Source organism: Ammospiza caudacuta, chromosome 3, assembly GCF_027887145.1.
Source record: "Ammospiza caudacuta isolate bAmmCau1 chromosome 3, bAmmCau1.pri, whole genome shotgun sequence".
Lineage (NCBI taxonomy): Eukaryota > Metazoa > Chordata > Aves > Passeriformes > Passerellidae > Ammospiza > Ammospiza caudacuta.
The window spans coordinates 82,062,516-82,083,132 of NC_080595.1; the positions used below are offsets into that span (position 1 = coordinate 82,062,516).

The following is a 20,617-nucleotide window of genomic DNA, read 5'->3' on the forward strand; positions in this document are numbered from 1 at the left end:
TTCCGCCACTTCCTTCCGCCACTTCCTTCCGCCACTTCCTTCCGCCACTTCCTTCCTTCCTTCCGCCACTTCCTTCCGCCACTTCCTTCCTTCCTTCCGCCACTTCCTTCCTTCCGCCACTTCCTTCCTTCCGCCACTTCCTCCCTTCCGCCACTTCCTTCCGCCACTTCCTCCCGCCACTTCCTTCCTTCCTTCCGCCACTTCCTTCCTTCCTTCCGCCACTTCCTTCCGCCACTTCCTTCCGCCACTTCCTTCCTTACGCCACTTCCTTCCTTACGCCACTTCCTTCCGCCACTTCCTTCCTTCCTTCCTTCTATTCAATATGAATATTTTATTGACTTCCCCATATTTAGGACTTTCAAAATAGCTGAATGAAAGGAGAGGAATCTTGGTTTTACTGCATGTTTCTCAGATGCCCCCCATTTGCAGACCCTGCTGGGTTTTGATTACGGATCTCTAGGAAATCATAAACTCAATGCACAATTTAGGGAACAGGAAAACATTTCTGCATTTTTCTTTGGAAACTCATACACCATTTGCAATACAGGAGAGTCCAGGAGCTGTGTCTGGCCGCGTTTGTAACACAAGGCATTTACATGGTAAAAAAAATGAGCCTCTAGTCATTTCTTCAGAGAATTACATTTCATGTTCAACAGCACTAGTGGAACAGAACAAACAAAGCAGGATTGAAAGAGGCAACTGCTCCAGGTATGTTTTGCACAGCATATTGTATATAAATGTAATGAACAGATTAGAAGTGGTAACAGATTTGATTGCAGCTTACTTCTTAATTTTTGCTATGGCCTTCTGTAGAGCAAGCTAATTTTTAAGGCTTGGTCATCAACCATTTGTTTAGTCAGGTTTTCTTTTGTTTTCCTTTCTCATTTTGCATTTCTGGTTTTCGACTCCTTGAGCATAAAATCACAGTGATTCTTTTTCCTCCTGTTTCAGATGAAAGAGAGAAAGAGTCCATTTTGAAATCTTTTCAATGGCTGAATTGAGCACAACACATTTTCAGCAAACAGTCCTTCTCCTCAAATCTCTTGGTTTAAATTTTCAATCACACAGTACTGCTGTTGTTTGCCAAACCACTATTTATGGTGGTCCAAATAATCACCTCCAAATGGAGAGAGTAACAAAAAAAAATGCCCTTTTGCCAAGGATTTTACAAATCCTGAATCCTACTGGGAGGGAGACAGACAGAATATGGAGCCAAGGAAGAAAATGTCTTCAAGTAATTTTTGGTAATAGGTTTTGTCATTTTCAATTGTTTTTTTTAATGATAATCCTTTGACTGTAGTGGAGAAATGGAACACATATTTGTCAATTAATGTAGAGTGCTTTACAAAAGATGTTATGACATTTCCTCACCCTGTCTACATCAACACAACAGTCTCATTAATAGTTCACTGTTTTGGTTTTTTTCCCACATGTTTTTATCATGAGGACAAGCATGGAGTCACCACTCTTTCTGTGGTGTGTATTTACCTTGTCCCCATGCAGTGTCTGTCCAGCCTCCCACGACTTCATTCAAAACACAGCTTTGGATTTCTGTTTGCTGCAGAGAGTCATAAATATGGATTTATGTAACCTAGTGTTTATTTAATGAATCCGGTGCTCATTACACTGGAAGTGAATTGTTAACTGCCTTTTCTGAAAATATGTTTAAAATAAAGGCCTTAGTTAACAACTGGCTTCAAGTGTCTCATTTCTGGGGTAGCTGAGAATGAATTGCTAAGAGATGCATTCTACCCAATGTGCTCTGCACATCCTACCAGCAAATATGAATATTCAATACCACTATGAATTTTTAGGTAACAAGGAGCAGAAAATTCACCCTTTCTATGAGCTTCCCTGCTGCACAGGCGCTTTCACAGGAGAGTCAACCAGAAGAACTTAAATTTCTCTTCCTGTGAAGGGCTGTGTGAGACAAATGCCTCAGACAGCAGGAGATATCTGTGTGTCTACCAGTCCTTGTGGAGATTGGCAATGCCATGCATTGCAGAGGAGACTGAGCACTTTGCTTAGGAATTTTGGAAAAGAAATCACTGAGATGATTTGATATAGATAAATCTGGTAGGAATTCCCACTATTTTAAAATAACAAAAATAGTAAAATATGTATATGCCTAGGCTAAAGGTTTGGAGGCTGTTAGATTTAGTTTTGAATTGTTTATAAATCCCACCAAACGAACCTCATCTCCCATTTAATGCAATAGAACTTAAGCAATAACTCTGCAAAATAGTTAACTGGCAGAGATAGGTGGATTTAAGTCCATGTTTACCATTCTGTAGCAGAATGGAAAACACTTAACTTTATTAGCACAAAAATGATGTAATTTGAGATAAACCTAAGACAAGATGTCAAGAAAACTGTGCAAGACATATTTTAGTGATGAAATGACAATGTTAGGATCAGAACACACAAAATCTTTTTCCTTAATATTTTCTTTAACTGCAAGATTTGCATTTGACAGTTAAATGCTGTAATTTTGTGGGACTCACTAGATTGCTTTATTTTCCTCTTTTTGAAGAAATCCCTGCTCTCTGATCCCATTCCTGATGAATTCTAGGTCTATTACAGTACTGCAATGTCCATTGCTAACTGTGCTTTCAAATGCTCTGTCCCTGAGACAGACAAACTTGGCAGTGAAAGGAGCCATTCCCAGATTCTTCTGCTGATAAAATTTGATCTGACAAAGATCTTCTCTATCTGACCTGTTTGGGACCAGACCTGTGAATTGAAAAAGTGCATGAAAATATGTGAGCTCAAAGTACCCTGAGTTTCTCCTCACCACTGCATAAGGGGAGTTTTGTGAGCTCCAGATGTAGCAGGGGGACTAAAAAGGCTGCTGCAGGCTGCAGCCCTTGCAGTTTGTGCAAAGTGGTAACGAGGGCCCAGGACATTCTGCCTAGTGCTGCCTGCAGGGTGGCAGTCTCTGAGCAGCTGCAAACCCCTACAGCTGCTCTGTCATCCTCTCATTTAATCCTCTTACCCTTGTTCCCAACTAAGGTAAGCAGGAAAACAGCTCCAGAAAAAAACCCAGAATAATAGAATATTTTTTGTTTGGTGTTGTGGGTTATTGTTTGTTTGTTTAGGTTGGTATTTTGTTGTTGTTGTTGTGTTTGTTTTTGGTTTTTTTTAATAAATCTGTATCCTCTCTGTCTATGGAAGTTAAACCAATAGGCTCAAGCACTGTTCAGGAGAGAAGCAAGAACAGGTCTCTTGATTCCACTGGGTAGTTTCTGTCTATGTTTACTTGAGTTTGGGAGAAATCACTCACAAAGAGATTGATTGGTGCCCACAAATTATGTAGGAGAAATGCAGATAGAGACCTACACATTTTGGGCAAGGAAGTGGTGGATGTTTAAAACCAAAATCCACTCCCCCATGAAATAACCTGGCATTGCTTGATAGTTGGTCTGTGCATGAGCTTTGAATCTGATGCTTCCAATCTCCCGTGGTTCAAATTGAGCTCTGGCTCATCTGACCCATAGAGACACTCAATGTTTGTCTGATTGAGAATGGAGCCATACCAAAGCACTGGCATTTACGTAATTAACTATATGGAGTGAGCAGAGGTCTGAATTCACCATTCACTAACCCAGAACTTGTAAAAAGCTGATGGCCCTAAAGACAGGCTGGTGACTTCAAGATGCCTTTGGCAGGCAGGAGCACCCCATGGGGCTTTTTCCTGATCACTGAGGTCTGCATGGATGGTTCATTACCATTTCACCCCCTGACAGGAGATAATAACCCTACTGTTTCTTGGGACAGCCCTGAAAACCACAACCCTAGGTTCTCTTAGCTGACTCAACCACAGCTCCAGAAGCAGTGCCATAATCACTTGCATTGCTCAAAGATTGAAATTATTCCAGCCTGGGGTTTTTTTCCACACTAAAAGTGTATTTAAATTAATGCTGTTTGGCACAAACACTGGTTGAACTAATTTCTTGCTCTCTCACAGCCTTGTTTGTGGTGCAGCATAGCACTCTGTGCTGTCTGCTGTGGCTGCTTCCTCAACAGACTGCTCAGTGGAAAAGAAAATGCCACAATCAAAGTCATCATATTGAAAATAGCAGTTTTCTTGAGTCTTCATCTACAAGGAGAAGCCAAACTTTTCAAGTATTTGTGCATTGCTTTTTCACACGCAGCCTTAAACTGTTAGGGTTATAAAGGAGAAAATTATTTTTTTCCTTCTACAACATAAAGTTTAAGAAGCATACAGCTATGCAATACCAAAATTACCTCAGGAAAAAATCTGTTATTTTTTTATAAAATATTAAATAATAATTAAAGGCTAATGAACTTTCTTATCAGAAGGGACTATTCAGCCTGACTTTTCTGGAAGAGAACTAGTAGAGTCAGTTCAAAGTAACTCATGAAAATATCAAAAATCTCTTGAAGTCAATACCATCTCTCTTTTTCTTCAATACTCAGCAGGTCCCCTGAACCACCTCTTAAGTTTTTAAATTTGAATTTGAATATACCTCATATGGTCAGACATCCATTTCAGGGGGACAGTAAAATCATATGTTTGTGTGTGTGTGTGTGTGTGTGTGTGTGTGTGTGTGTAAAGTTACACTCCAAAATGACGGCAGGTTCATTTCACATGTTAGGCACAAATAAGACTGTGAAATGCTTCTCTGCATCCTAGTAAAAATAAAATCCCAGAAAAGACTTGTGCTGATTCTGTGGATGTTATAACTGAGAATTGTTTTACTGAATGCAAGGTTATATTTGAGGGTGTCTCTCCTTTGAGTTGAATCTTTAGGTTACCTGTAAAGGCAGGCATTTGTAACTAAAATCTTTACTGTATTCAGCCCCAGATGGGTTTCTTGTTGATGCATGTGGTAGGAGTCATCTTTTATCCCTATGTGTCCATAGACTACACAACATGATTTCCTGCTTTCTGTCTCAAAACATCCCTACCAAAGATTCAGCAAGCCTGGCTTGTTTCCAAAAAGCATCCTTTGTGAGAATTAAAAGAAAATGTTTGGAACACTATATAATAAAAGGAAACAAAATACAGCAGAAATAATTTTTTTATCTCAGCGAGAACTGAAAATGAAAATAAATAAAGACCAAGTGCTGCTTACTGAAATTTCTCTGCAGTGTGCACAGAGCAGAAAATAAAATAATTTTGTTGGTTCTATTATCATTCTTGAAAGCATGACAGAAAGCAATGCTGATATGGTACAGGTCCATCTGCCAGCTGGGGAAGAAGAAAAGAAAAAGCAATTAAGAACATTATAAATTTGGTTTGTTGCTCTGGGGTGGAAAGATCCAGTTAAGCATGCTGTGATTCTGAACAGAGAGGTACAGGAGACAAGCCAAGAGAGAATTCCTCTTGATATTATCACTTGACCTGTTTCCATTGCCTTGCACAGCTCTCCCAGCCAAGGATATATCTGTAGCCAAATCACCTCTGGCTCTCAAAGCTAAAATCTGACAGTCTGTGTATAAATCCACACTCCTGAAGATGTGTGGGCTAAATACCAGCCTGGACAACTTACTCTTCCAGTCTGACCATGTGAAAGAGCAGCATTCTGCACACCTCACTGAAGACACACAGCCCTGATTTCTAGAGCATGGAACTAGGTGACCATTCTGACTTCTCCTATGCCTTCTGCCATCACCTTCTTGACACAAATTTGCTTGATGTGTGAAACTAAGGAATAAAAGTAACTCCTGCTCTGTACAGGCAGTGAGAAATCCATGCCTCTTCCAGAAAGAAGGCTCAGAATTAATTTTCTTGCAAATGGTCTTATATGTTTTGTCGGTTTGAAAAATGCCAGTTAACCAGCACTGACTTTTTTGGGGGGCAAAGATCTGCCTTCACTTCACCTTTTGCATTTTGGTTTTGGTATTCTCAGTGTTCTTGGTGATTCTGCACAGGGCTCCAGTGGTATGCACATAAAACAGCAATGGGAAATGAGCCTCTGAGAAATTAATGTAGACCACATTACTCTTAAGTAAGAGCATAGAGCAGCTGGTACAGGTCCTGCCAGACACAGCTCCCTTGAAACCAAACCTTATCTTTATGTGTCACAGTAATCTGGAGGAAATGAACACAAGAGAGCTCTAAAGTTATATCTGCTTTACAGCATCAGTCCTTGCAAACTGATGATGTAGAATAACCCATTTCTCTGGGACTCTTTCTGTTTCCACTGTTCCCAGAGCTACTGTGACAGGGTGCCCTATGTGTGTCAGTGAAGCACAGCCCATAAACCTGTTACCACTGTTACCTGTTACCTTAAAATCATTGCTTTGCCAATAGGTCACCCTGAGCCTGCACTATTTGTACTGAAGTGCAGTTATTTTTGTAGGCAGCACGGCTCGTTTTTCCATCCCCTTCACATCTCACACCTGCTTGGAGCACAGCCAGAGGCTCAGCCATGGGCAGCCACCCTGTGCCAGGGAGCAGATCTGCCACATCTGCCAACCACCAGCAGGCACACTGTACCATTGGTGGGGCACAGCTTTGGGCAGGAGCAGAGCTGTCACCTGTTTGTATTTATAAATACAAAAGGAATAGTGTCAGGCCACTGTTGGCTGGGTGGGGTCCCACTCGGGGGTCTGCCCTGGGCTGGCTTAGTCATTCCTCTTTTCATGCTCATGTACAACACACAGGGACCAGCAACAAGGTCACACAAGCCAGCAGAGGTGGCCACAGTGCAGCAGCCTGGCAACAACCTGCACTGGCCATCAGCCACCCAAATCAGCAATAGCTTGGGGAATGCCATGGGCTGAGAGCCGGGAATCAACCTGCCAGCACTCAGCTGAGCAGCTGCAGGCTGGGCACAGCCTTCGAGATGGATATTGCTGCAATCTGATGTGAAATTTGTGCCAGATTATCTCCATTCATTAAGGGAGAGAATAGAAAAAATGGCCATTTTAATAAGGGTGGAATTAAACTTGAGTACAGAAAAAATGAAACTAGTTGTCTAAATACAATAAGTCTTTTATAGTGTTCCCAGTGGTTTATAAATCATTACCAGCTAGTTCATGTCTGTGTGGAAGCTTTTTGTGAGAAGCTGATCTTCTCTTACTGCAAGCATTTTGCTCCTGTTCTGTGGGGAAGAAAATGTTTGGTTCCATTTGTAGAACAAGATTAGAAATATAATTTTGTGGAGAAATGGTGGGATTCTTGAGACAAAGCAGAAACCCCAGAAAGAGAAGGTGGAAAAGGGTTATTATCTCATCCATAAAGCATCATTTGACTCTGGAAATGTTGATTTACTCTCTTTTCTTTTGTATGGCACTGGAGAAACCAGAATTGGTTTTTAAATCTAATAAGAAAAATTGGAAATAAATTTCAAAGGTAAAATTAGAGTTAGATATGTAAAGACCAATGTTTTACCTTTGAACTAGTAAATTTAATTAAAAGATAGGTGTATCCATAAGGGCTGTAAAAGAGCAAAGCCTGGATAAGCACTCACAGTGCCTCTCAAATTTGATTTATTCCTGTTATTAGAAATGGGTGAGCCTTCCTCATGACAGGCTTGCTACATTCTCCTTTACTGGGCTGCCTGTTTTCTGAGAGCTTGGGAAAATCTTTGTCAGCCGTATAGGCACTTTGAATGATGCAAACAGAATTTTGGAAGGATTTTATTTCATTGTCTCTTTTGTAATTTTGCCTATTCATTTAACTTGCCATTTAAAACCTGTTTACATGCATCATTAAACATTTCAGTTTACTTCCAGGATAGATGCCACTATTTCTCATTTAGCAAATTAATGAACTGAGGCACTAAGTGTGTAGCTGAAACAGGTGATGCTCCTACTAAGCACAGAGCAACCTGTAGTACTTGTTCCTGAGTGAGAAAGGATTCACCTATGGCTGATAGGGACTGAGAATCACATGAAAAATGGGTCACTAGAGGAGGTGGGGATGATCTCAGGATTTCAGGAATTGGGTTTCGCTCTGAAAGCAGCTGAAAAGAAGGCAAATATTCTACTGGCCTGAGTGGGTTGCTGGAGATCCTCACAATTTCATCTGTTTCAGCAGAATATAATTTAATAGTTTCTAATGGAGTTATCTGAGTGGAAATAAAAGGCATCTCTTACAGCACAAGCCTCTAAAATAATAAGTTTTATAAATTAATGCTTCAGCCAGTTCAGCATCCAGTCTTGAATAGTATTTCACTCATAAACAAACAAGATAGTATTTCTGAAATATTATTGGTGTGGAAAAAAGATAGACTATTTAGAAGAATATAAGAAAATTGTGCTAATTTATGCAAAGATGCAATTTTATTCTGAGATTCTGAAAATACTTCTCCTAATGTTGTTTTATTAATTCTTATTAGATGTAGGTTTAAAATGGAGTGCTGATTTGTCTCATGGAATTTAGCAGAGTGAAGAAGCAAAAATAAAATTAGTTTTGTTGTCTTCTATTTCAATGTTCCATTGATATTTGAGAGTTTATTGTTTGAACAGGTTGTTGCAGCGCATTGCTCCAGCTACCTTAATCCTTTGATTTTGTAGTAAATAATATTCCAAAAACGTTTCTATTTTTCCTAAATTTGCTAATCTTAGAATTCATTGAATTCAAAATGGTCTCTCATTTGAGCAAGAGATCAGTAATTTTATAGCAAATGAAAATCACTTATTGAATATGAGACATAAAAATTCTAAGAATGCATTTATTGTATTTGTATGTAACCAAGTAAACTGCTTTAAAATAGACATGAATATTATGGATGGCTTTTTGTTGCTCCTGTTTTTCATCTCAAATGATTATTTCAAACACCAGATCCTTATCATCTTAATTCTTTTCCAAAATCCAATAACTGAAATAAATTTATGTTCCAGAATGGTATCCTGAGTGGAGCTCATTGACACAGGTAATACCATTTTCACACTGCCCTGACACTGACCTGTCAGCTGTAGGCATTGAGGAGGAGGTGGGCTGGGAAGCTCCAGCAGTTCAGGAGCAACAGTTTTTAGCAGGCTCTGGAGCGGCTGTAGATCCATGAGGTTATTTATGACCTATAACTTCAGCTCTGCTGTTTAGTGCATATTCCTACCATGCACAAAATCCCATTCCCAGTCGTTATTTGAAAATGATCCTTTGTACTCATGGGCTCTGTGGGCTTCATTAGGGATTTCTGAGGACTTAAAGGAACGCAAAATCCAGCATTCTGTTTTCTAGACATTCAGTGTTTCTGAAGGAAGTAATGTAGTTTGAAACTCTGTTGTTCTATTTATAGGTGACCTAATATCACAGGTTGGGTGTATACAAAATTTTATTAAGTTCTGACTGATGAGTTCCATGGCTAGTAAATCTCTCTTGGTCAGATCCGGGTGTATTAAAGTGCTTGGTTGCTTTAGGACGTGAATGTAAATGGCAAAACTCATTTTATGAGCTTCATTATTTCTGGAGGGAGGCTTCTCATACAGCTTATTAATGTACCTGATTTTTATTATCTTTTCCTCAATAAAAGCCTCTTTCTTAATAGGTATTTTGACACTGAGGTTTAATGGCATTTAAAAAGATGACAGATCCAGGTACAGAAATTGCAAGTCATATGTATTAAATTGTTCAGTCATGAAAAGATCGTTCCATCCTAAAAATGGAATCACTGCTGTTCTTTTTCCATTTAGGTTTTCATTTTTGCTCTGGTAGTTTGAACATATTACTCTGGATAAAATAATTTTCTTTTGCTTTTAGGAATGAATTTTTTTTTTCTGCTTATCCACAAACTAGAAGAGTGAAAGAGACAGCAGCTAGAGAATCCCAAGAACATTTATGTTTTTTGAGCACTTATGAAATCTGTATCAATCAATTTGATAAAACAAAGTCTTCCAACATGAAAACCCCTAATAGTACATTACTCTATGGATAGCTATTCCTTTATTTGTACAAGCCACTCTGCCTTTGAAAATACACTGGATCACCATACTAGTATAATATTTGACTCGATGACCTTCCAATTCTGAAGGAAAGCCAGGTCAAACTTCTTATTGTCAAGATTCTACTGGCTTCTATTCTTCTCTGCCTCATTGACTTGAGTCAGTAATTCAGATAAGACTTCTTCTGTGCATTTATAACAGAATATTTTATCTTTACTTTTTTTCAATATATTTTTCATTTGCAAAAAGTTCTCTACATTTTAAATGGATGCATGTATTTAAGCTGACATTAATTTTCATAACGAACATGAAAATGTAATATACATAGCCAGCTCAAGCTCATTACTGTGCTATTTAAAAAACTTTCATAACCGTATTTGTGCTTAAATAAATATTCTCTTTTTCTTAACAACCTGCATTACTTACAGACAGTGATATGCTCTTTCTGTAGGCACCAATTTTCTGATGGCCTGAAGCTTTTCACCCTGTAGATGTGGCTGCAAAAGGATTGGGGATGTAGCCCTGTGGAGAGCATAGGTTTTTCTACCATGTACGGAGCAGTATAAACTTCATGCATGTGCTCTCTTCTTGGAAATGTCTGTCTGGTTAACACATGTTTTCTAGCTCTGAAATGCCACACTTCTGCAATATGTTCTTAGCATAACTCTGGATGAGTGCCTGTGTGAATGGAGGCGCCTGCACTGAAGGAGTAATGTGATCTTCTGAATAGATTAATATGAATGGGAGCACTTTGGAAGCAGAGATTGGACAGACTTGTGAAGGATTTTCATTCCATTTGCAGGAATTACTTGTAGTCATTACTCATTTTCCAGGGTGTTGCACCACTTAATGTAAAAGCCTATCTTTCTGCTAGAGGATGGGCTTGTGAGAGGATTTAGTCTTGTACAGTAAGCAGCATGACTTGCTTTTCTCTCTGGTGATTTTATGGTGGTCTCTAGGTTCTTATCACCTGGATATATGAATATAGACTGACCAATCAGGTCATTTCATTGTAAGGACAGATGCAGTTAGAGCAATAAGAATGAAGATAGTTTTATTTGTGTTTAGACTCTGAATATTCTTTAGAAGTCCAGACAAACTGTTGTAAAAATGGAAGAAGAATCAAAATCAACTGCTTTGGGATAGACTTCAGGGACCCTCTGTCCAGCTCCTTGCTGCAAGCAAGGTCATATGTGAGCTCAGGCCAGCCTGCTCAGAGCTTTACCCATGTGGGTCTTGAACTCCCCAAGGCCAAAGTGGGACTGCCTCTCCAGGCAGTCTGGTCTCCTGACTGTCCTCAGTGAGATTTCTTTTCCTATATCCAGCTGGAATCTATTTCAGTTTATGACTCCTGCCTCTCCTTCTCCCACTGTGCATTATTGTGAGGAGCCCATCTCAGCTCCTCCATAACCCTCCAGGTGGGTAGGGCCAGGCTGCTCTGAGACTTTCCTGAAGGTGTGCTTTACCCAGGCTGAACAAGCCCAGCTCCCTTCAGCTCTGCTCACAGGACAAGTCCTCCAGCCCTGACCAACCCTGACCAGCTCCACTAGACTTTTGCAAGTTTGTCAGTGACTTTAGATACCAGGCCAGAAACACTGCAAAAATAATTGCAGAAACAAGATCTTGAACTTGTGTTTGTCACTTGAATGTTTTTACACCAATTCTTTCTCTTGCTGTTCATTGAGCAAGAACCTGTCACCACTTTTAAGAAAGCAAAATCTATTATCACTCCATAAGATGCATTGCTTATAATAGCTGTCCTCTTGGAATTTCATTAAAGACATTATAATCATTTTTCCTACAGTGTCTTCTTTTCATCTTCTTTGCCAAGCTCCATGGATGGCAGACGCTTTTCAGGATTAATGAATAGTGATAACATCATTAGTCACTATCTCAAGATCCAATAATCCTTTAAAGGAGTGATGTGAAAGTCAATAGGTAAATGAGAAAAGGCTATTAAATTGCTTCCTGTCTCTAACAAGTCAATAAAGGCCCTCAGTGGGAGGGTGAGCATCTCTGTCTCACCGTGTAACAGCAGCTGAGGCTTGTCAGGAGAGGATACAAGGACACACAAGACACAGGAACATTTCATGTGCTACTTCCAGGCTGACCTGCAGAAGAGGTCTCTTTTCAACTCAGGGTGGCAAGCTGCATGGAAAGGATAGTGCCTTCTCTGTCTTTATTTCTAATTGACATCTGAAAAATTATGTCTGAACTTTACCATCACCAATGAAGGAGTAATTGCAGATGATACCAAACACAGAGGAACAGTCACTACACTGGAGTACAGTCCTGCTAGTCATAAAGACCTTGAACCACTCTGTCTCCTTCAAAAATGGGGTAAATTGGATTGAAGAAGTGGGAAATGATGTGGAAGTTGACAAGCTGGGCTGGCATAAGCAAAATACTCATGTCTCATTCCAGCCATTTGCATCCCTTCACCTTAGGCTGTGGAGCTGTAAATTCTACACTAAGTAGGATTAAAACATCAGAGAAAAAGAAACTACCATGCCAGCATAAAGAAATATTTCTGCTTGTTTAGAAGCAAGGCAGGTCCTTCACATGTGTCCCTTTCTCCAGTGCTTTTCCTTGACAGTTTGAAGCAAAGCTCCATTATTCCATGCAGCTAAAAATAGCCCTGTATCACACCCAGGGCTCTCTCCTTGCAGGAAAAGCTGCCTTTTAATTTCTGCCTGTGTCTAAAATAAAGAAGGTTCATTCTTGACAGTCTTTTTTATTTTTTCACAGAAGACTAAATTATCAGGTCAGCCTCTTAGGACATTTTCCCTCCCTTCTTCTCCCTTAGGCAATTTGGTTTGATGTTTAGCTTTGTTGGAATTGCCCAAGAGTGGAACTGCACATTGGGAAAGCTGGGACACCCCTGCAGTCCAGCCTGAAAGGCGATTTGTGTCAATGCTTTAGGGGCAAGAGCTGAATGGGGGACTAATCCCCTGTATAGAGCAGAGCTCTCCTGCTGCCAGTCAGCAGGCTGGATTTGGCTAGGATGAGTCTGCTGGGAATGTGATTTTGCTTAGAGAGCAGAGGTAAAAGGGTTTTATAGCAGTTTGTGCAGCCACCTGCCACCTCCTTTGCTTGTGCGTGTGCAGGCACCAGCATCAGACACCAGCACATCCATGTCCATCTCAGGGCAGGGGGTGGAGAGCTTGGGTCCCCCTTCCACCACCAGGACAGTCAGAAACCAAAGCATTTTCAACACTCATCTGTGAAAATCCAGGCATGCAGTCTCTTAGTATCCACCTTTCTTCAAGGCAAAGTAATAATGCTTACATATACCTCTTAGCATTACATCCATGAACTTCAGAGCACTTGGCATTGACAGATATGTTTATAACCAATTAAATAAATGCACAGATGTTCCTCTCCATTTATTTCACAAATCCTTAAAAGCAATTAACTCTTTTCTCATTTGCTTAACTTTGAGATCAGAAACCAGAAGTCAGTTGTTATCTCACAGAGGTTTTAAATAATAGGCATTCACTGCAGTGATTTATAATGCCATCCCTGACCTTGGATTACTTGGTAGCAATTAAACCATGTGTTTAAGTTCCTGAACTATTAGGAAATATGTTAGAATGGAAGAATGGTTTTTCATCATGTCCTGTACAAAAATATTCTTTTAATTCATAAGCCACAAATTTACTGCAATCTCCTTGGTTTTCTTGCAGGTACCCATCAGAAGTAACCACAGAAAAGCAGTATATCAATGAGAATAATACAGTGGGTTTATTTCATTACAATTATTGGTGTTTTCCATTTCATTGAGACTTTTTCTGTAGGACTCACTAACAAGAATTACCAACTGGAAATTAAAGGGACAGGATATATAGCCATAAATTTTCATGAATATGAAATATCCTTCTGTGCTGCATTTTTTTCCAATTAAGTGAGTCAACTCTGTGCAGTTTGTGGAAAAAATAACAGAATGGCAATTTCATTCTGAGGTAAATGGGTAAACCGGGATATGGGAATAGATTGAAGCTCATTAAGGAGGTGGCTTCATAGCTTCATAGTTGTCAACCTCTGGGTTGTAAATGGGTGACACTGTACCAATAAGCATTTTCAGCACCATACAGAAAGTAACTAGTAATAGAAAAAATATTTAGGACAAATTCAAAGGAGAAACATCTAAATATATGTTAGTTATAGATATACCCTATGGTAAATGTAACTATTAAAAGATTATTCTGTTACAGCTGTAGCAAACTTTTCTGAAAGTACTTAAAAATATTTTTCATCAATCCTGCAAGACTGACTGTATTCATACATGAGTATATGAAAACATACACACATTTATGCACTATCACTACTCACCCTCACTCTGTTGTTAGCAAATGACTGGCAGTGATAAAAGTATTAAAAGGACTTTCATCATATTGAATCAAAGTCACACAAAGGAAATTGGAAAATGGAGCTTTGTGAGAAGACAGAATGGAATAAAAAATGTAAAATGTCTCTCACCAAATGTTTCTCACCCCCTTCCCTTTTGCCTCTCCATTCTGTAGTATCTTTCTCTGTACTGCTTTTTATTCTTTTGCTCTCTATTGCCCTTCTAAATCCTGTGCTACGCCCACCTATTCTCCTCCTCTGCTTTCATACTAACTAGCAGCACATCCTTTCATGTTCCCATCAAGCCTGGACAAGCAGCAAATGCTCTCTCTCTCATGCACACTGACTTTTCTCATTGTTCTTGGCTGAAAAGGTGCAACTGTGCCAGCTTTTCGAGACGTTTCAGATGGGATTTTTCAGGGTGATGAATCAGACTCATTTTGTTCTCCAGTCACTGCACTACAGCTTTGATGTTTCTGTTCTTCTCAGTAACATGTCAATGACGATATCTTTTCTGCAATATAACACCATACCAGGCAGTCTGATGGAGGGATAAATTCACTACATGACTGCTACCAAGTGTTAATGCTATTTTGACAGTATTAAAATCTGTGTCTGTCACTCCATCTGCAATAAACAGGAGATGATGTCACACCACTTCTATGCAGGGCCACAGTGTGGACTAAAGACATGATGCTAAACTTATGTGTGGCACTAAACATCATGGAGCTACAGCACTACTTGAGTTTCAGCTGATTCATCTTATGATAAAAAAATGAGCACGCAGCAATTGAGTAAATGTTTGCAAATATTTTGCCACTGAATTTAAATCACAGATTTATTGCAATAATAAACATGAGAGTGCATCTTGATAGTTTGTTAATTGAGTTATGTGGGTGGTTAGCCTTTTATTTCTATTCAGATGATTCTCTATGTGAAATCACATGATTTAGTTATTTAGTCTGTAGTAAGAATACTGACTGTGGTCATCAGCTATCCCAAATGATCTTCACTCCTTTTGAAATCCTAGGACAATAACATCAGAGTTATTACACAGAGTTTTGTTTGTTCAAATTGAATATGCATGAGAAGCTGTCTAGAGAAAGCTAGGCAAGACAACACTTCTGTTGAAAGGCTATGAAACTTGTGGAGTTAGAAGCAATCTTTAAGTATTGTAACAGAGCAAAATTTTGTACTGACATGGTTTATGAAAATGCCACTCTAACATTCCACTATCAATATTAAAACCTGGAAGGTAAATCTCCTTGCAGACTAAGAAACAAAGTTAATTGGCTTGATCTATCCTCATCAGCTGGAACACATGAACCACACTGTTCCCAGCCATTGTTGAAAGACTCTTGAATTTACATTTCCAGAATAGGAGATGACAGCACAGTTTATAATGCTGTCTCCATTTACATGAGGGATCAGGCACTTGGAGAGGAAGGCTTTTCAGGGTGGGAGAACAGAAAGGGGAGCTGTGCAGAGCAGTGGCTGCTCTGGGGTTATGGGGTGCAGGAGTCAAGGCTGCAGGAGCTGCTGGAATGTCTCTTGAATTTTAGAAAACAGTCACCATTCTGCTCCCATGGCTGTTTCTGATCCAGTGCCAGAGCACATGGCCAACTGCTGATTTTTATCTCATTTTCTACTGACACAAGTCCTCTTTTGATCTGTGAGATCAGAAACAGATGTTGGGTAATTCAGCTTGATGATTTGAGCACAGGATTTGGTAATGCTAGGTGTACAGCTGAACTCAATGTTAAAGGTCTTTTCCAGCCTGAGTGATTCTATGATTTACAGGTAGGGATCCAACAGCCAGATCCAGGCATGTCCTGATCTAACAGGAAGCCTGAAATACCATCATACCATCAACCTGTGCCACAGACTGTGGGACCATCCTTAAAACCATGTGATTTAGGTACCTTTATTCATACCTGAGAGGTTGTTTTTTTCTGACCAAGCAGCAAGGGAGAAACTAATTCTATGACTCTTTTGTAACAGAAAACTCTTCAGCTGCATGGGGTTTTTTGTAAAACAAGACCATTCTCTTTGCTTTTCCTCAGCAAAGTGCCCTGTACCTCACGACGTGATCACAAACTCAGGAAGCAGACAGCAGACAGCAGAAGTGAAGGTTCAGGCCAGCATTGACACTTTGCACTCTCAGATCCCTCTGGGGTCAGCTGAGATCAGCTCAAAGCTGATGGTGGAGCCCAGCAGGCAGCTGAAGTTCCAGGAACCATGTTCAAGCAGACACGAGGGCTGGGATTCATTTGCCCAAACACAGACATCTATTATCAGTTCAGGTGCTGTGAAGGACCTTTCTTGGCATCTTGGAGGCACTTCAGGAAGGCTCATATGCTCCCTAGAGTGTATTTGCCATCCCTTGCAGATGTCTCAGACAGCCCGTCCTGTCTGGACATGCTCCTGGACAACCTGCTTCACATGGCTGTTCTTGAGCAGAGGGATTGAGCTGGGAATTTCAAATTATTTCTGCCAACCTAAATGATTCTGTGGTTTCAGCTGGAAACAAATTCCAGTTCATTGGGCACCTGAAAGTTCTGCTCTGCCAAAATCCACTGACAGTGATTCAGCTTGATTCATTTGAGGGTGTTTAGGAGTGTCATACCCCATGAGAACATCTTGTGACCTATCAAGCGTCTCAAAGCAATGTGGGGATTTCAACAGACAGTTTACTTACAAGTGGTTGCAACTTCTTTAGTCACATTAACAAGGCTTTTTATTTTTCCTTCCCTTTACCTCTCTGGGCCAGAACAGCACTTATGGAAAATATGCATAATTTCATGCCAGGCCAGGAGGGACACCCTCACCATCTCAGGTACACTGGGTACTAACTAAATTTGAGTGACTGACTTCTCAGTAGTCACCTCTTTTGAAATTTTATGTAGTCAAGAATCCAGATGGCAAAATCTTCCCATCCAAAATTAATTCCTTCCATGGTAAGATAATTTCTTGCTATGATATTGTGCATCTCCTTAGAGTATGCTACACTTAGCACTTTATGCTTTTGTCTGTTACATTAACAAGCCCTCAGCTACCTGGAACTTCCATTGTATGCTGGTACTTGATCAAGCCGTCTCTAAAAGTATTCTTTAGCAAACTAGGAAACAAAACAAAACAAAAATTGTCTTTTTTAAATTACTTATGGCAGATCTTTCACATTGCAGCCTTTCATTCCTGCAGCCTTTACCATGAAAGTTTTTTGAGTCATTAAATACTAAAGTGTTGGAAGATCCCCTGGATGCTAGAGGACATGGCTTACTCTGATCGTGTGTGTCTATTGTCACTTGATCGGAACGAGGCAGATGAGCCAGCAATTGAATTCAGTGATATTTCACTGGAGGAAGCATTGTTTCCCGTTAAATTGTAGCAATGGTTCAGTCTGTACAGGAGAAAAAGCAGTGGAATCAAATTAACGATGAAAAAAACTGTTTTCACTTTAGTCTCCGTTTATAAATGAAGCAATAACTAGAGACATCCCAAATGTCACCCTCCCTCACTGACTTCTCATTAGGAAGAAATCTCTTTTTTTGGTACAAAAACATTTTCTGACACAGTGATAGTGCAGCACAGGGAAATGTCCCATATATTCCCTATGCAGAAGAAGAGCAGCAGCACCAGATTGTAGATGAGGGTCCTTGGGTAAGGCACATTTCCAATCCTGCAGCCCACTGCCAAGATCCTTGCCTTCCCACTGATTACAGGACCGATTACAGAAGATCCTTTGTGTTTTGTTGCATCCTACGTCTTGGATTGATGTAGCAGTGAATTAGGTTGAAATCAGGGATTTTGGATTACTTCCACTTCTAACTGTAGGCTGCCCAAGAATCAATGGTGCTGGACTGCACCATAATATTTTTGTCTTGTTGATCAAAATTTTTTCAGTCCACAAAATGTACAAATTTGGATGAGAAAGCTCAGCCCAGAAGGGAGTGTACCAGCAAATTATCTCCCTCTCCCCCACAACTATGTCATCACTATTTTCTCATTTACCCTGGAACTGTAAGAAATGTAGAGGAATCCAGTTATCTCCTTTATTTCCCTTGGTGGATGTCACAGAACATCTCGTGACCTATTAAGCGTCTCAAAGCAATGTGGGGATTTCAGCAAACAGACAGTTTACTTACAAGTGGTTGCAACTTCTTTAGTCACATTAACAAGGCTTTTTATTTTTCCCTCCAAGATTCCTGATGATAGAGAGCCATGAGCTTTCCAGGGTGGCAGAGGATATCATGTGACAGCTTAGGCAGCAAAGCCAAGTGTCACTGTCACAGGCTCTGACACCTGCGAGTCTCACTCATGGATCCAAGCATTATCACACTGGGGCTGTCTGCAACCTTGTGATTAAAAAGTGTTCCATTCTAAAAAAGTAAACTTAGGCATCCCTAAGTTTTAGCTGAGGGAAAAATGTTGAGTCTCCAAGGCTGCTCTACTAACCTCCTACGATATTTCTTGTACTTTAAACCTCATGGAATTTTGGGCAATAGTGTTTTCTGTATGGGGAGTAGGAAGCAACAGACCTCTTTTGAGGGAATATCAGACAAAACCATCCTCTGCCACCCACCTGCTCACTGCCAAGCAATGCTTAAGGGGCAGTCAGATGAGTGGAGGCAAGAGGGCCTTGGATGCCTCTCCTGATGACTCCTGGGTGGCAACAGAGCCAAGCTCTGCTCCGAGCCCAGCCTGCGTGCACCCTCCCCAGTTAGCCCCCAGATGCTCATTGAAGATCTTTATAGCTTCTTTACACCTCTTTTCCAACTCAGAAACGTTTGTGCAGCTGAGTTGCATCAGATTTGGGAGATCTCACTTTGATGCACCTTTGAGATGCTCAGGTCTCATGTGAGCAGCTGTGACAGTAAGAATCCCAACATGAGGAGTACAATAGCAGCTCCAGTGTGCAAGGATGAAGTCCAGCTGGCAGCTGAGGTTCACTCCTCCAGCCAAGGCAGTACAAATGTGCCCTATGTGAGTCACAGCAGGGATGATGTTGTACGGCAGCAATTAATTTGTTTCTAAGGCAAACGAGTTCAAATGGTAAAGGCTTGTGCGAATGGAATTTACTGTTCCAATGTAAATAAGGAACTGGCAAACAATAACCACTCCAGCCTGAAAGCCCAGCCAGCAATTGGTTGACATTTGGGCTGCAGAGAGTTTGCAGATTCCCCACGAGTTGGAGAGGAGCTGTGTTTTGCAGCAACAATTGATTTATTACTGTGACAACGAGTAGAAATAGAAGGACCTGCTGGCAGACAAGGGTGTGATTTGTTCCTTTGCAAACAAGCGAGCAGTGTCCAGCTGGCCAATGGCCATTGCCAAGCAAAAGCCATGGGGAGGATGCAAGTTTTATCTCCTCTCTGCTTGACTTCTGCCCACTAAACAGTGATGGAATTAGGGTGGTTTTTCTTGGTTTTTTTTTTTTGTTTTGTTTTGTTTTTTTTTTTTTTTTTTGGTTTTTTTTTTTTTTTAATTGTACAAAACCAGACTTGTAATTAGTAACGTTTCTACAAAGTGAGTAAGTAAGGGGGAGGTAAAAGTCAGGCTGTCTCCTTGATATTTCACTTCTCAAGCAGTAGGATGACACTTTATCTGCTATTCATGAGCAGAAAATAATTCTCATTCGTATTGCAGCAGCCCCTGTAAGGACCAATCAAGGTCCCATTGTGCTGATGCCTGATTGGTGGCCATGAGCAGAAAATTGCTGGTGCCTGCTTGGATGCAGTTCAGAAACTTCCATTTTTTTGCCATGTAAGGTTTAACACGAGCACATTCTGATCAGCAAAGCATGTAAGTGTACATTTAAAGCAATCTCTTTCCAGCCAAATGCCTCAGTGTTTCAGTCCTCTCAAAGAGAGGGGCATTTCAACATGTGCAAAAATGTTCACCTAGGGCTGAGCATTCAGACAGGGCTGCTGCATGTGGGCCTCACATCTTCTGAGTGTTCATGTATGAGAGACTTTTCCTCTGATGCAGGGTTTGGGGGCTGAGGGGACAATGTCCAAGTGGAGTTTCAATCCAGTTTGTTTTCTCTCCTGGGCAGGTTCTAAGCCAGCCCCACTGAACTGGCACCGTTCAGAGAGCTGCACTCAGTGGGATCACACAAGTCATTTGACAGATGTGTCAGAGGTGTGAGCATCAAGACAGATGAATCATTTCCATTTTCTGAAACAAAACATTGACTGTAATAGAATGAAATTAAAGTATAAGAAATGAGGCTGAATGAAAATAAAAACATGCCAGTAAGGAGAGATGTCTGATTTTAGAGTAATCTGGATGGAACAAGGGAAGAAACCAAAATGGCATGCAGCATTTCATGGTGGTTAATCTGGTATTGACTAAGTCAAATGAGAGAATTCTTTTCTGGTTGACAATGGGCAAGCTGAGACTTCAGGGATAT

At 40.4% G+C, this 20,617-nt stretch overlaps 1 protein-coding gene across 1 annotated transcript in view; it reads right to left on the reverse strand.

Moving 5' to 3' along the window:
* Positions 1–908: 908 nt before the first annotated feature.
* Positions 909–20,617, reverse strand: part of KCNF1 (potassium voltage-gated channel modifier subfamily F member 1) — a 28,239-nt gene continuing 8,530 nt past the window's right edge. Inside the window, exon 2 of the mRNA XM_058802537.1 lies at positions 909–942. The gene's annotated coding sequence lies outside the window, so the exon portion shown is untranslated. The remainder of the gene's footprint in view (positions 943–20,617) is intronic.